The sequence below is a fragment of the Aquila chrysaetos genome, chromosome 6, assembly GCF_900496995.4.
Source record: "Aquila chrysaetos chrysaetos chromosome 6, bAquChr1.4, whole genome shotgun sequence".
NCBI lineage: Eukaryota > Metazoa > Chordata > Aves > Accipitriformes > Accipitridae > Aquila > Aquila chrysaetos.
The window spans coordinates 39,820,622-39,835,904 of NC_044009.1; the positions used below are offsets into that span (position 1 = coordinate 39,820,622).

At 42.4% G+C, this 15,283-nt stretch overlaps 1 protein-coding gene across 2 annotated transcripts in view; it reads left to right on the forward strand.

Annotated features, from left to right (window-relative positions):
* The window catches only part of RALB (RAS like proto-oncogene B), a 52,641-nt gene that overhangs the window by 25,395 nt on the left and 11,963 nt on the right, over nucleotides 1–15,283 (forward strand). The window contains exon 1 of one of the 2 annotated variants that reach the window (XM_030018786.2): nucleotides 47–189. The exons of the other annotated variant lie outside the window; for it this stretch is intronic. The gene's annotated coding sequence lies outside the window, so the exon portion shown is untranslated. Of the gene's footprint in view, nucleotides 1–46; nucleotides 190–15,283 lie in introns of those variants that run through there. 2 annotated transcript variants of the gene reach the window in all.

The window sequence follows — 15,283 nt, forward strand, 5'->3', positions numbered from 1 at the left end:
GGGCGGGCGCGCGCTCGCGGGGAGCCGGGCCCGGCGGGAGCGGCGCCGACGAGGGCGGAAGTGCGCGGCGGGGGCGCGCGGGCGGCGGCACCCCAATGAGAGCGCGGGGGGCGGTGGCGGCGGCGGCGGTTAAAGGGGAGCCGGGCGCCGGGCTGGAGCCGCAGCGCGGAGCCGGGTCTTAGCCCCCAGGTGAGACGGACGGACGGACGGACGGACGGACGGACATGCCTCGGAGCCACCCTGGGTCCCCGAGTCGTCCCCCGCCCCGGGTTGTGGGGAACTCGGCTGTCCCGGCCCTGTTCCCTCCGTGAGGGTGAGGGGAGGCGGGAGCCGCCGGGTCGTGGCCGCGGCCTGAGCGGGCCTGGGCCCGCCGGCCGGAGGATGTGGCTGAGCCCCCTCCTTCCCGTTCCCCCTCGTCCTGTGGAGAGGGAGCGGAGGCGTCAGCCGGGGGAGCGGGGCAGCCTCCTTCCTCCCCGGTGCGTGGGGCGAGGAGAGCCCGGAGGCTTCCCCTGCCCCGGGACGCGGTTCCTCGGCCGCGGAGAAGCTTTGGGGGTGTGGGGGAAGCGGTGCCTCGCGTGTAGCCTGTGTCCCTCGGGCCTGCGTGGGAGCCGGAATGGGAGATGAGGCTCCGCTGCAGCCCCTCTCTCGTGGGTCTGGCTACTTCTGCTGCGTCCCGGTGGCGTTGGGGCTGAGGTGGAGTTAGCGGAGCTGGGTGGTTGCTGCGGCTTGTATCTACAAGTGGGGCTCGGGGGAGGGGAAGGGCGAGGAGAAGCTGGCCTTGAGTCTTAGTTTCTCTGGTGAATTCCTTCTGTGCAGGCTCCTCTGCCTTCCCGTGGCTGCCCTGGGATAAGTGATAACGTTTCATCTCTGCGAGCTAAACGGAGGGGTTGAGGTGCTATTGGTCTCAGCTGATCCAGGAGTTTCTGAGGGATCTTCTCTTATCTGGCTGGGCTCTGTATGTGCTGCTCTTTATTCTCCCTACAGCCTAACCGGTGTATATCTTGTAGGAGGAGAAGGGTGGTGCCCGAGTGTGACCTTACCTGGAGAAGGGCAGGGAGAGAGGTGGTGAGACAGAGCAGCCCAGTCATTCTTCCTGAACAGCCGCTGAAGGCCTAACTCAGTCTTTCTGCTGGAGTCCTGTTGAATCAATTCAGGTCCTAGAACAGGAGACTTAGTCTTGACTACTCTGGGTGTTCTTATGGGGGAAAGGGAGCAGGGAGACTGTACCTGCACTAGGACCAGCCTTACCTTTTTCAGAGCTTAAGTCTGCAGTTTGGGTAGCTTTTTGTTTGTTGAACTGTCCAAACATTACTTCTGTGGTTTCCGAGATCCTTGTTTCGCTTGTGAGGGGGAGCGAAGTGCCTGTCTGTTCAAGGGCATCTTCAGAGCCATGATTTTCAGGAAAAGCTGTTTGGTTTTTTTTTTAGATGCCTTAAACTGTCCCCACACCCCCCTGCCCCAAACTGAAGTTATCAAAGCTGAGAGAAGGAACTAACAACTGGGAACCAGTCTTGTGGTTCTTTCAAGTGATTTGCTTGAAGGCTGAAAATAACTTTATTGTAGAGAATTTAACAGCAACAGCTCTATCTTACTTGGTAATAGCATCTTTACAGCTTATTCGGTTATAGCAGACTTGTTAAAAGTTTTATCTACAGCTTTAATCACTTCTGGCCCCTGTATACTGAACTTAGATTTTTGCTTATGATCAGATGATACCAGTTTACCATGGTAAAAGCTTTTGCATTTACTTCCTGTATTAAATATTTTAAGAAATAGAGAAGCTTTCAGACTACTCCTGTAAATAAGTTTCCTATATTAGATTTTTAGTAGTAATTTGTTGTACACCTCTTTTGGAGTAGGCCAACTTGATTTTGTTTTGCATGCCTGGAGAAAAGTGAAGCTGACCTATTTTCACTGGGGTTATGTATATGCTGCAGAGGAATGTCTAGTTTAAAGATTTAGCTGGAATGCTTTACAAAAATTCTTAACTGAAAACTTAATTTGACCAGACAATACCTTTTCTAAGTCACCCTTTAAAACTCTCAAACTTGTCTCTAATTGTCAGTGCAGTGGTACTGGATATCTGGGTAGAAGAGCAGTTGAGACATTTTGATCAAATCTAGGCAGTAATGTTGGGACACTGCCTAGACAACTCGGATGTGTATGCTGAAATCCTGGGTGATATATAGGTCCTGTGGTCTAATGCTGCTTTCAGGCTTTAAGTTTTTTCAGCTGCAACTTAACTAACTACGCACCAAATGTTATTTGACCAAATGCTGGAGAAAATGGCTTGTTTCTCAGGGAAGTGTTGTGGTCCAGGCTTCACAAGCAACAGAAGTGTCCTGTGAACAGAGCAGAAGTGGCCAAGTGATGTAGCAGAACAAGCTGTAACATCATGATCTGGGACTCGGGTTCATAGTTTGTTCTTGTCCTGTTGCTTTGTAAACTCTGTTCACTTTCCATGCGGTGGATACTGGCACTTTAACTTGATAATATCTTATTAACTAGATTCAAACTCCATGTGACTAAGTGACTTGCTTTCTATTACACAATTAATTCATCTGAATTAGTGGCCTCTCAGCAGAGGTACTGAAGGAGCCTGTTTCTCATGACAGATGGGCAGTAAGCACTCATGGGAATGCAAGTGCATAGCAGTATTAAGCCGAACAAACAGTGCCTAAGGTCACTAGGTGTCTTGTGCCTGGAGCAAAAAACTCAGGATGGGAGTAGTGGTCTCTGGGGGTTTGAGTGAAAGGCAGTGGCTGGGAAGGCCACAGAAGTAGATAAATGTGGGTGCTTGCTGCTTTTCACACCCTGTGTGCCTGACTTCAAGTAACTTTTGCATGATTGACTTACAAAAGGTGCTGATCCTGATTATCAGCCAGGTTGGATAGCAACTATATTCTCAAACTCTTTTTCTGTCTTGACTTGGAAGTACTATCCTGCTGATAAAAAACTTTAGTTCTTTAGGTTTTCTTTCTTTATCCACCTTCTACCCCTATGTCTCTGGTAACTATTCTGCACCACCATTGAGCAGTGGTGATAAGGTTCCATTGCTTGTTACCTGCTACTGTGTGGAGTGGCAAGGTCAGAAACAGGCTTGGCTGTTTCACTCTCCTAGTGGTAATAATCAATTTTGTGGCTTTTGTTCTATGATACAGTTGATACCTGCCTCTTGATAAGAGGCTATGGAGCAGATATTTAAAAAGTACTTGTTAATAGCTGCCAAAGAGCAATCATTTTGTTGCTAGCTCCTTTTAGCCCATTAAATGGGACTAAGCAACTTTCATCCATGCCTGCCCCAGAAATATCAAGTTGTCTTGTCATTTAAGCAAGATAAGCCTATATAACTCATGCTTTGTCTCTTCGTGTTCTTCCAAATACTGCTTTAATAGTAATATTAGAGGATCTGTTTTGTCTCTTGTGCTTGAGATGTGCAAATGTGGTTTTCAAGACCTGTCAAAATGAGAGTCATGAAGTCATGTAATATGAGAATGTTATTTAGGCTACTGTGTAAGTAGCTAATTGAATCTTTATGGTGACAAAGTGCTTGCTTAGAACAGTCACTTTCAACTGTTTTATATGAGACCCTGAGCCCATAGCCTTCCTAATACTTGCCAAAGTGGCTGAGAAAGGAGCAAATAATGGTTGATTATGGGAATGAGACTTAATGGAAACGCAGTCCTGACTAGGAATCTTTGCAGGATCACAAGTCAAAGACCAAAAAATCAGTCCTGGATTATAAGCACTTGTTAAAGCCTTAATCCTGTCAACTGTTACTTTGTGAATTAGTGTTGCTGTCAGTTGATGTGATCAGCATGAAATATTTCAGGCCACTAGAAGTGTAACAAAACTGGAGTTTTTAATATGTTCTTAAATTTGGAATGTGGCAGAACTAACCTGAAGTCAAAGTGTAGAACTGGGAAGCTGAGAACATGTGGAGTTATCCAGGTGCTGTGATTTCTCTGGTTTCTAACTCTCTGTATGTGTCTTACCTATAGTGAAAAAGATCATTCTTCAGAAGAGTACTGGAGACCTAGACTTAGCCCCAGCTTTGGGCATGGTTTTGTTCATGTAGATGGACATGTTAAAGAATGTTTCTAATTTAGATTTAATATTGATAATGGGGTTTTTTTGCAAGCTAGTGGCTTAAATCCCAGGTTTAACAAAAAAAATCCTACCTTACAGATAAGACTATTATAGAGTACTGCATTACAGGATAATACTCAAAACACGGCAAAGGACTTTAAAAGTTTAATTGTAGGAGCTACCTGAACTCTGGACTCCATGTTGCAGAACACGAACTAAAGTGGCTTTTTTTAAAGGAGTTTGTTTGTAAGGTTAGTGCTACCCTGCTAAGCAGGGTACTGTCTTGGGCACCACTCTAAAGCAGACATTTAACAAGTGAAGTGTTTTTTAGATCAAGCTGCATGCCAGTTGCCTCAGCTTTCCAGAAAAGAGGTGGTTTTGCTAATTGGGGAAGCTGCTCCCTGGTTAGAATGAACTAATTCTCAAGTATGTAGTGATCTCTGATACAGCCTTTCTATTTAAACTGCTGCTGCAGTAAGAAACTCTTCCCCACGATGGTACTCTTCTGCTGCTTGGTGTTCTTGGTGTACTGTGAGATCCCATTTTGGGTAGGTAAGGAATTCTCATTAGTGTAGTCACCAAGAAGTCTCACTGACTGACTTTTATGGCAGCCTTCTGCTTTTATCTACCATATCATGAAATAGGCTAGCCAAGCAATTTAAGGAAATGGTCTTTCAAAAGGCAGAAATGTGTGCTTGTAACTGGTGCTATTTCTCATTCTACTTTCTCATTTTCAAAACATGTTTTAGGAAGCAATTTAATTTTTTAAACAATTCTGCAAGCTCACTGAGAATTTATGTTGAAGTTTTGCCTTATAAGGCAAACTAAAATCAAGGTAGGCTTTATGGGTTTAATCTGTTCTGAAGCTATAATGGAAAGAAACTAATTAAAAAATATTATTAGACATAAGTAGGCTGATCAGTGGTGATACTGTACATCTTTATCTTCATTTAGTTTGTAAAACCAGGATCAAGCAGTGATCTTGTCCAATGTCCCTCTCCTTAGGTATGTCCAATGTCCCTGTCTTCTAATAGTAGCTATGATCTGATGAGCACGCCTCCTATTATACTCTTGTAAATAAATATTAGTTAAGGTTTCTAATTAAGTGTTAGTCATGAAGGACTTGCTGTAAGTTTTTTAGGTCTGCTATCCTATTTGTGTAAGTTGTCAAATAGGCCTTTCACTTCCAAAGACTCCCCTGGCCAAATAAGATTTGTAGCAACTGTATTGCTGGGGCACACACTTGAGTCGTAGAGTTGCTGAGGCTGGAAGACAGTTCTGGAGACTGTCTAGTCGAGCCCTCTTGCTGACTGTGCTAATCCTGACCCATAAACTGGCTTGTCATCTGTCGCTAGGTAGAGGTTCATGCATACCTGCTTTTCTCATGGGAAGGGCAACTCTCCTGCTTTGCCTTCCTGGCCTGTCTGTCCTAAAGAGCCTGTAGCCATCTACTGCAGCACTTTTAACTGTGAGAGCTATCCTAGCTCATGTCTGTGATCCCAGTGAGGTTATGACCCCTGCAGCTATACACAGACCCCCAGCATCTCCTGTTTGTTCCCTGTGCTGCATGCATTACTGTACAGAAGCACCCTGTTGTGCTGATTTCCCAGGAAAGGCATGAGAGCTATGAGAAGCTGGCTGTGTATCAGAATATTAGTTTTTTTTATTCTGATAATGTGCTCTGTGGAGGGAGGAAATGTCTCAAAGAGCATACAAGGATAAAGGTATAGTTTATATTCTGCATTGGTTCTGTATTTTCATGTGACCTGTCACTTGCTAGGTCATAAAGGGAAGTGTTCTGAACTAAATGTGTCCTAATTTCTCTGTGTTGAAGTCAAGTGGTTCTGAGTTAACAGTCTGCCACCCAAAACCAGAGTTATCAATAAGTGCGTTATACTGTGCCACTCTTCCTTTTACAGCACTCTGGAGGCTCTGTGGTTGGAGAGCATGTGTTTGGCTGTAAATGCTTTTATAGTGGTAGGCAGAGCATTCTCTTAGAGGGAGACCAAGGATAACACTTCTCCCATAAGGGAAACTCTCCACAGCTTTTTAGTTTTATTGACTTTATACTTAAAGTAGGGATACTGAAATTGCATGTGACCCCTGTGCTGGTGTAATAATCCAGTTTTGATTTAAAACTAGAAATACTGCTTTTGGCTTTGATATAAAGTATATGAATACAGTAAACTAGAAAACTACATGCCTTTTTGTTATTGAAAACATCTGTTCTTAGTCCAATAGAAAGGTAGCTTCTTGTATGTGCGGAACACCTTGGTGTGGTATTCACTTTTCCTGATTAGGGAAACTGGAGTGAAGAAATCTGTTTAAAGGTGGCTTAATGCAGCAGCTGAATTATGGATAACTAGTAGTTATCTGAAGTACTAAATGTCACTATTGCTGCTTTGTGTGATGCAATGTGGCAGTACACCCCCCTCCACTGACAGGAAACAAAACTTCTCCAGGCAGGGAGGAAGGGGGGGGAAAAAAAAAAACCAACCAAATCCTGGAGGCCACAGGTTGAAAATTGAACTGACCAGTCGAGGTGTGCCAGGTACACCGAAGTGACCTTTTGGCCAATGGGGATTAAAATGACCACAGGTCAGGTTTGACAAGGGTGTAAACGGGGTCCTGCTGGAGGATGTTTTGGGAAAGTCAGTCCTCCTTGGAGCAGAGGGTCTGCAGCTGGGGACTCCCCCTTGGGTCGGGATGCTGCCCAAGGTAACTCCTGCAGGTTGAGAGCCCTCATCTTTTAGGTGAGCGATATGTGCATTTTGAGTCATCATTTTAAAACTTGAGAGTTCTTAAGTTGGCTGTGTAGTACTAATTCCCCTTACATCATTGAGCCTGTGGTTTATAAATGTTACTGGAGTTCTAACTAACTTTTTACTGAAGAATAGATCTGAGTTTTAACACCTGTTGGATTTGATTGTGTGTGTGCCTCTGTAACATGCAAATGCATTGATTGAAAGATGGGGAAAATGTTCAGTGCTTGGCACTTTTGTGGTGTGCCTGATTGAGGGAGCTTAGTGACTCATGGTATACATCTGTGAACCCTTCAGTTAAGTGCTTAAAATAGTGGAAGTACCTTCAGAGGGTACAGGGAGATGATTCCCCAGTGCCCCTGGGGAGGTGAGACTCCATGGTTAAGAGTAAATGCAGAGCAGGGGTTTATTACTTGCCTACCTCCATCAAACGCGAGCACAACAGGGGCTTACGTTTCCCCAAATGGAGATGTGAATATGAGATGTTAACTTCTGTTTAGGAGCAAGGAATATAATTGTATGGGCAGACATACAAGACAGTTGCTTCTGCTGGTAGTACCCAAGCCAAACCAAATAGTGTTTGGTCTTCTAATTTATTGCAGTTCACTGGGGAAACTGGAGATAGCATGATCTAGTGAGATCCATCTTCTGGGGGAGCAGTGGTAGCAGCTTGTGACCTGTCTGTCTGCAGGGTCTTGTGCCATATTTGCAAGACCAGCGGGCTAGCTCTTACAGCTCAGGCATTGGGGAAGGATGAGGGGAGGAGACTTGGCTGGGTAACATTTCGTGAGAGCTGAAGAATTAAATCCTGCAACTCTGTAGCATGCTTATGGCTGAATTGGTATTTGTTAAAATTTGCTAGATCAATGTTAGTGGCAACTTCTTTGTGGATTATACAGCTGCAGGTTATCCACTGAAGTAACTGAAACCACGTTGTAATCTTGTACTGCTGTAGGATTTGAATCTTGGGTTATTTTGAACTCGTGTGCCACTTAAGACTGCCTAAGCAGAGATACTTGACTTGTCTGTTGTATTTGTTATACTCCCAGAGATCAGATCAAAAATCAGTATTAGATTAACCATCTGAAGCATGTTCTTATCTCTTGGCAGTGGTTTGGTGGACTTGGTGTATGCTGTGTGTCACAGATGAGCATGCTTCTGCATGGATGAGCTTTCAAAGGAAGCATAGTTGAAATGTGCTTTGCAAGTCAATGGGAGTGAGGCTGTTGTACAACTCAGTTGCCCAAGTGTCATTTTTCTGGTATGAGCCTAATTGACTAGTGTGAGAAATGGTGTCATAATTCACCCTAAGTAATTAGGCAGCTAGACAGTTACACCATAGTGGCAAACTCTTAGCATAGTAATACTGATTAATGGTATTAACTCAGTCTTTGTGCTTGTAGAAGACTTCTGCTGGGTTTCCTAGCAAGTTCTTGCTAGGGTAGAGCAGTGTGGTAGATCCTTCTCTTCTGTAGTCTGTCTGCAATGTGTCTTCTGGGCATTAATACTAGACCTGGAGGCTTTCTGAAAATACTTGGAGAGGTCTGGCTAGGTATCTCCCTACAGAAGAAGTGTTTTTAGCTGTAATGGCACTAGTCTTATGACTGCCACTTCAGGTAACACTATCTTGTTGAAATAAGGAATATATTCTGCTTGGTGCTATGTACAATCTGCTAGTTGCTCTGCAGTGTATAATATGGAAAATGGCATGGTGGTTTCTTATTTTTTTTTCCCCATAAAACTATATAACTATGATGCTTCTGTGTGCTATCTGTGAAACAGTGAGGCAATTTTAATAACTGTATTGCATTGACCTGTAACTACCTCTAAATACTAAACCTTTTGTGCTAGAGTTTAGGAGGAATGTGATGGACTGGGACCTTCCCTGAGGTACCTCACCTCTCAGGAGAAACTTCACTTTAGGGTGGTGTTGCATGCCCCCATTGTGGGGGTGAGTAATGTTTGTGAGCCTGATGCACCTGCTGCCTCTTCTGGTGAAGAGAAGTGACCCTACTAGTTAGGGAAGGGGAGCAGCATGTTTTGTGCTTATCTAGTTCATCACTGTTGACATGGGGACAGATACCTGTGTGACAGGATGCTACAATAACATGGCAGAGCTGGTGGGTTGTACCCAATGAAGCAAGCAGTATGGAAGGCTACTATTAGAATCTAAAAGGACAGGTATAATATTAAAACTGCAGTTCTACCATACTGTTAATATCAGAGGTGCACACCAAAGGCTTCTGACATTGTTTTCTACAGTTGAAGACCAGAACAGGTAAGAAACATACTAAACATGGCCCCAGTTGCTGCACAGCTTCTGTGGACTTAAAAGGACACTTTCACTTTGATTAGTTCAGAGTGCAAAAGTGAATGGAGTAACCCAACTCTAAAAGGCAGAGTATTCTATAGACACTGCTTTAAGTTGTTTTCCAAAGGTTCTCAAGTGTGGTAGCCTCTTAATCCTCAAAGATGCCTGTTGTGCAAATTCCTTACTGTTCTCGCTGGCAGTGTTGTGGGGACCAAACTGCTCGGGTACTTATCAGGAGGGATAATTCTAGATCTCTCTGCCTTGTTGCTCTTGTCTCTTCGTTGTGTGTTCATCAGTGTCATTGGAGCTGATGCTGCATCCAAGACAAATTCAGGCTTCCAAATAGTGATGATCTCCTGAAGGCATGGAGGCACAGTACCATGTTAGGTCTCTCTGTGCCTTGGTAGAGTCATGAGTTGCACTTTCTGACACTGTAGCAGTGTGAATACGAACTGAGCAATGTTAGAGTTGACTTGTTAACACAGATTTTTATGGTACTCTCCCTAGAAAAGTTGATGCATGCTGGAGTACTGGCAGTTTTCCCACCATTATGTTGTCTCTGTTTCTTCTGATCACCATTTGGATCTATAAGGAATCCTGTAGGGGAAACTGCCAGTTCATTTCCTTCCTCCATGAGGAAGTCTGGGTAGAGATGACTTGCCTTGTGACTGTAGGGGTAGAGCACTCTGTAGACTGTTTTCATGCATCATATCCTAGAGAAGTTGACCTTGTGAATAGTATTGTTCAGTAGATAAAGTGGAACAGCAGTGGAGACCATTAGCTTCTGTTCTTGCAGGTGTTTGCAATGCTTTGTATGCATTCAGGAATTTAGTACAGACATACCTGGATTAGTGTCATTGACATTAGTTTCTAAGAACCACTTACATAGGTGACTAGCAGATTGCAGTTGTACAAATGCATTACTGCACAACCAGGCAGCTGCATTTCCACTTACTTGGCTCAATTTTCAGATAAGCTGTGTGTTTTCTTTAAGCAGGAATCAACTTGATATCACAGCATAGTCTTAGCTTGGTAGTAAATTGGAAAGGCTTTTGTGTAACTCTCTCCTCTTATTATAATAGTCTCTTTAATGCTGCCTTCCATGATTCCTCCCTCTGTTGTTGAATGGTCTTTGTATTCATAAAGACTAAGGGGAAGAAACAGGCACTGCTTTATTGGGCTGGGAAATGGAGATGCCTACCTAAACACTCTGTGCCTGTGACAAAAATAGAATAGTTGTAATGAAATGGGTATTTTTTACAGATCTGTGTAAAGATGCCCCAAGACCAAAATGAAGTACCAGAAATAAGGCTTTCGTTCTAGTGTCTATATTCAAGCTCTAATTAAGATGACTTGCAAGGCTTTATGGACCGTGTGTGGCTGCAGTATTGCAGAACAGTACTGTGTTGGGATGCCTACATGCAATGATAATCTCTTGATACAGTTGTTACCTGGCTGATAAGAGTATTAACTTTGTAATGACCTTTGCAACCTTATTTAGTCAAACATTGATATAAGTGATTTCTTTTTTTGGGTGCTGCAGTACCTTAAAAGTACTGTTTAAGGGCAGTTTTCTCATCTTTACTTAGCTACTGACCAGAAACAAGTTACTTGGTTATTTCCCTTCTACTCTAAGGGAATTGTAAAAAAAAAAAAAAAAAAAAAAATCCCAGATATTTAAGTGCCTTAGGAACAGGGATATGTATTTATTTGCCTGTATTTCAGTTCAGCATAAGACTTTAGTTTAAAGGGTTGCTTTAAACTGCTAATCTGCTGATGCTCAGACTGAGTCCTTACTGTGACTAAATCTTTCAAGGTTGCATTCAAGTACGCAGCCTTGCTGCAGACTTGGATAGGATTTAGTTCCAGTTTTCCTTGGCCATCAAACTTATTTTAAGCAAGGTGATTTATTACCTTGAAAATACTGCTAACATGTAAAATATTGTCTATTTGTAAAGAATAATCTAGAATGGTCCTGTACTGAATGATGTGAGAGGGCATGTATTAAAGAATTTTTTCTAGTAAGTAAATGCCTGATTTATGAGCTATAATGATGCATCTCTCTGAAAACTCATAAGCAAAGTTGGGCTCTGCTTGGCAAGGATGGTAGGGGGGGATGTGCTGAATATAAACAGGTATTTCATAGTTAAAATAGATCACTATTCTGGTGATCCAGATCTGAAGATAGCCTTAAAAGGTACAGTTGTCCAAGGCTAGCTATAACCTGTTGCTAAGAACAATGTGCTAGACTTTGTAGGTTGCTAGGGTAATGATCAGTTAAAGTAGCAAGGCATCTGGGAGTCCCCTGTTCTTCATGGTCTTAATCTACATAAGTGCATATGTCAGAAAAATACTGGAAATCTTTTTATAGTAAGTCCACTCTTCTACAGATCACTTGATCTTAGTAAAGAATTTTAATCGAAGTGGAGAGCTGAAGATGACTTTTCACTATTCCACACATTTGCATGCGAAGTAAGATATGGTATGAAGACTTAGGATCACTAGTAGGGATTCTTAATCTTAACTGGCTGGCATCCAGTGGCTAGATGTCTGATGCTATTGATAGTGTTAGAATATTTTAGTGTGATTTCTGGGTCCCCGTGTGGAATGCTTGCTTTGTCATGCATGCATGCAGGGAGGATTCCTGAACATAAGTACATTAAAAATACTGCTTTTATACTGCTTATGGTATGTTCCAGATAAGCAAGTCTTAGGGACTCTTCTGCAGTACAAGTTCATCATGCAGGCTGCAGTCTTTCTTCTAGAAGCTAACACTCCACTCAGATTAATTTGAAATACAATTCCTGAATTAAAACTGTTCCTCAACTTGTGCTCATCCTTTCCCCGGACTTGCAGGAGATGGGGAATAATCATGGTCTGGCTTTAGGTTCTGGTTTAACCTTAAACTGCTACAATGCTGTGAACTTGCTTGTCTTGGGCTTGCTTCTTGTGTCTGTTAACTATCAGTGTATGTACAGCTGCTGCTAGACAGTAGCTGTGACAGCCAGTGTCTTTAAATGTACGTACGATTCTGTTTTTTTGGGTGGGATTAGTAACTAATTCTAACTGATTGAAACTAGTGTAATGTAAGCTTGTAACTTTCAGTGTATCAAGTAAATAATGTATTAATTCTGCAGGTTTTCCTGTAATATTTAGGGGTATGGCTGCTGTCACTTCTTCTAACAAGGATCCAGCCTATAAAGAGTATGTCACGCATACAGAGTAAGGTAGTTCCTTGCCATAAATTCTTACTTTTCCTCCTGATGTTATAAAGTATTAAGTTTTCCAAATCCATTTCTAGTTTCCTGTTCAGCACCCTTATCTTTGCAACTGCAAGTCTACTAACAGATCTTGCACAGAGAGAAAATGCCTGATTACTAAAAGCAAATATCAGGCTTGGGTTTTACTCCAGTGCTCAGTGCAGACGCTGCAGCAGGGTGTTGGCTGCACTAGCACACTTGTCTAAGGAGCATAGTGTGAACAGGATCAGGGAACTTCCCAGTTTCTGCAGCAATATAGGTAACCTTTTGGCTGCTATAGTTCTACCTTCTTTGGCCGCAGTTGTACAAACTGTTTTACTTCCCTCACATCAGCACTGGCACTGAGGCATGTGGCATTACTGATGTGACTAGCAGACCCAGTCAGCCACACACACTGCACAGCTCTGCTACAGGAGAAGATGGGCTTGAACAGCCAGGGGCAAGGGAGAGGGGCCTGAGGGAGAGGATGATGATAGCAGCATTGGGCAGTATAAATGGGGGCTGTGAAACCGCTGCCCCAACCTGCTCTGCAAGACATCTTGAGCTGATGAATTCCTTGATCTGATTAAGCATGGCCCAGAAAAATCTATAACCACAGCTGAGAAGGTAGAAACACCCAGAAGTACATGGGAAAGGATACAAAGACATCCCAAGCAGGAATTTCTGCCAAACACATCATAATCTCTGTTTAGCTTGAAAACCGGTAACTGGAGTCATGCCAAGAGGTAAGATATTAGCACAGCAAAAGAAGATAGAGTAGCATTTTTATTTTTAGCCTGAATATCCTAAAATTTTCAGTAGCATTAAATATGCCACTTAATCTCAAATGAACTGGTTTTTTATAGTTGAATTACCAGTTGGAGCATTTACAGTCCATTGAAAGCTAATGGCATTTCAGTACTTAAATATTTTCTGGATAACCTCAGAACAGCTGAGGAGCTCTTACAGTTCATAGCTCAGTGAGATTGTTAGTTTTGTGATCCAGGGAATTTCTGTGACTGCATTCTTGTGGGCATATCACAGAACCAAACACCTCAAAGCCTCTAATTCATTTTCTGATAAATGAGGATCGCTAAAATACTGTTGCAAAACCTTGTCCTTTCGGTGCTTGTTTTTGATGACATCATATTTAAGTCTTTAATAGGTTGAATACCCAGATTTTCCTTTAAAAGTAGATATCTGAAGGGTTTAACAAAGCCCCTCTGTCAAGCTATTGGACTAAGGGTTTCTAGAATCCTGCTTTAAAATCCAAAGAATGGCTGCTTTCAGTGGCAGGATAGCAATGAAAAGAAATGTCCAAAGATATCAGCTGCACAGTGAAAAAACAAGGGCTGATCTCAGCAATTTTGAGCTTAGAGCTTTATTTCACTTTTATATCTCAAACTGAATTGGAAGAACTAGAAGCAATTCCAATTAAAGCCTTTGGAGGAGTCTAGAATTTTTTAATTATAGTAACAGAATATTTGTGGGAAAACAGGTAGACTTAGTGAAGTTTCTCATGTTTTTTTTTCTTCTATTTATCTGTGTGGGCTGTAGCAAAATGGGTTGCTTTCTTGTGAAATGACAAGTGCTTTTTCCTTTAAGTGACTGTACAACTGTGGAGTCTTAATGCAGGTGAAGTAAAAAGGGATGTAAAAGTGCAATCTGGTTTGAAATACATGTAGTTATTTGGTAATGGTCTCTGAATCTTGGCATTAGGTAGACCAGTCCTGTTTGTTAACAATATTCTGAACAGTTCAACTGTTTAGGCTGATGAGAGGGTGGAGAAATAGCAAACTGATGCTTAAATTTGGAGTTTATGAAGCTGTTTATAAACAAATGCCTTGAAGTGCTTAGTTTCAAGGGACCAGCCAAGAATGATGCAACATTGTGCAGGTTTCTTCTACAGCAGGAGGCCTTAGTTAACCTGGAGAAGTTATAATCTAAACAGGTAAAACAAGGGAAGGCTGAAATAGTTGGTGAGCTTAGGGTTAGATTTCTTATATTGAGGGTGGCATGGTTTCATTAGTCCTGTGGCCAAGTACAGATCTTCAGAAGTCTAAATCAAAACACCTCTTTAGTAACTACTATGGTGGTTTGATTTGTAGGTCTTGCTGTGCTTCATGTGGCCAGCCTGTCTGCTGGTGTAACCTTCATTTCTTGGTCTGAAGAGCATCTTTCACTAGCACCACAAAGCTCCTATTGTGCATATGGCTTTGTGTAACCTATTATAAAACAAATCCAGAGTTATCAAGTCAATGGCTTAATCTTATCTTTTAAAGCAGATGAAGCAAGTAATTACTTCTAATTTCTTAAAGATGAAAGACTGCCTGAAAAAGTTTATGCTCTGACCTGGGCTCTGCATATCACTTTATTGTGAAGCAGGATGAAACTTCTGTAACCAGAAGAACCCTCCCTAAAAAATCTTTCAGAAGTTTTCTTTTTTTTTTTTTTACGGCTTATGACACTTACCACATAAAGTTCAATGTGGTGTCATTAAACCTGAGGGTAAAATGACAGATTGAAATTAAACAGGTTGACTGACTGCCATGGGCTGGATTGCTTCTCTTCGTATCAGAGGAGGGTAACTATTGTCGTTTGGGTACAGTTTGCTTTCCAGCAAGTGAAGAGCAATATGGGAGAGGAGGGAATACTTATCACAGAATTAGGTGACTTGTCTGGACACTTATTCAGAGTGGGCTCTTCACAGATGTAGTAAGAGTCTTGGCCTTAAATTTACATTCCCTTAAACTGAAGGAAATTGAGTAATGTTTTAGAAGCAACTGCAGTCATCACAACTTCTTATAGACACTGCTGGTTTTTTGAGAGGTGCTTGGATTTCTCAAGACTTCCTTTTCTGTAAGGAACAGATGAGTTAATGT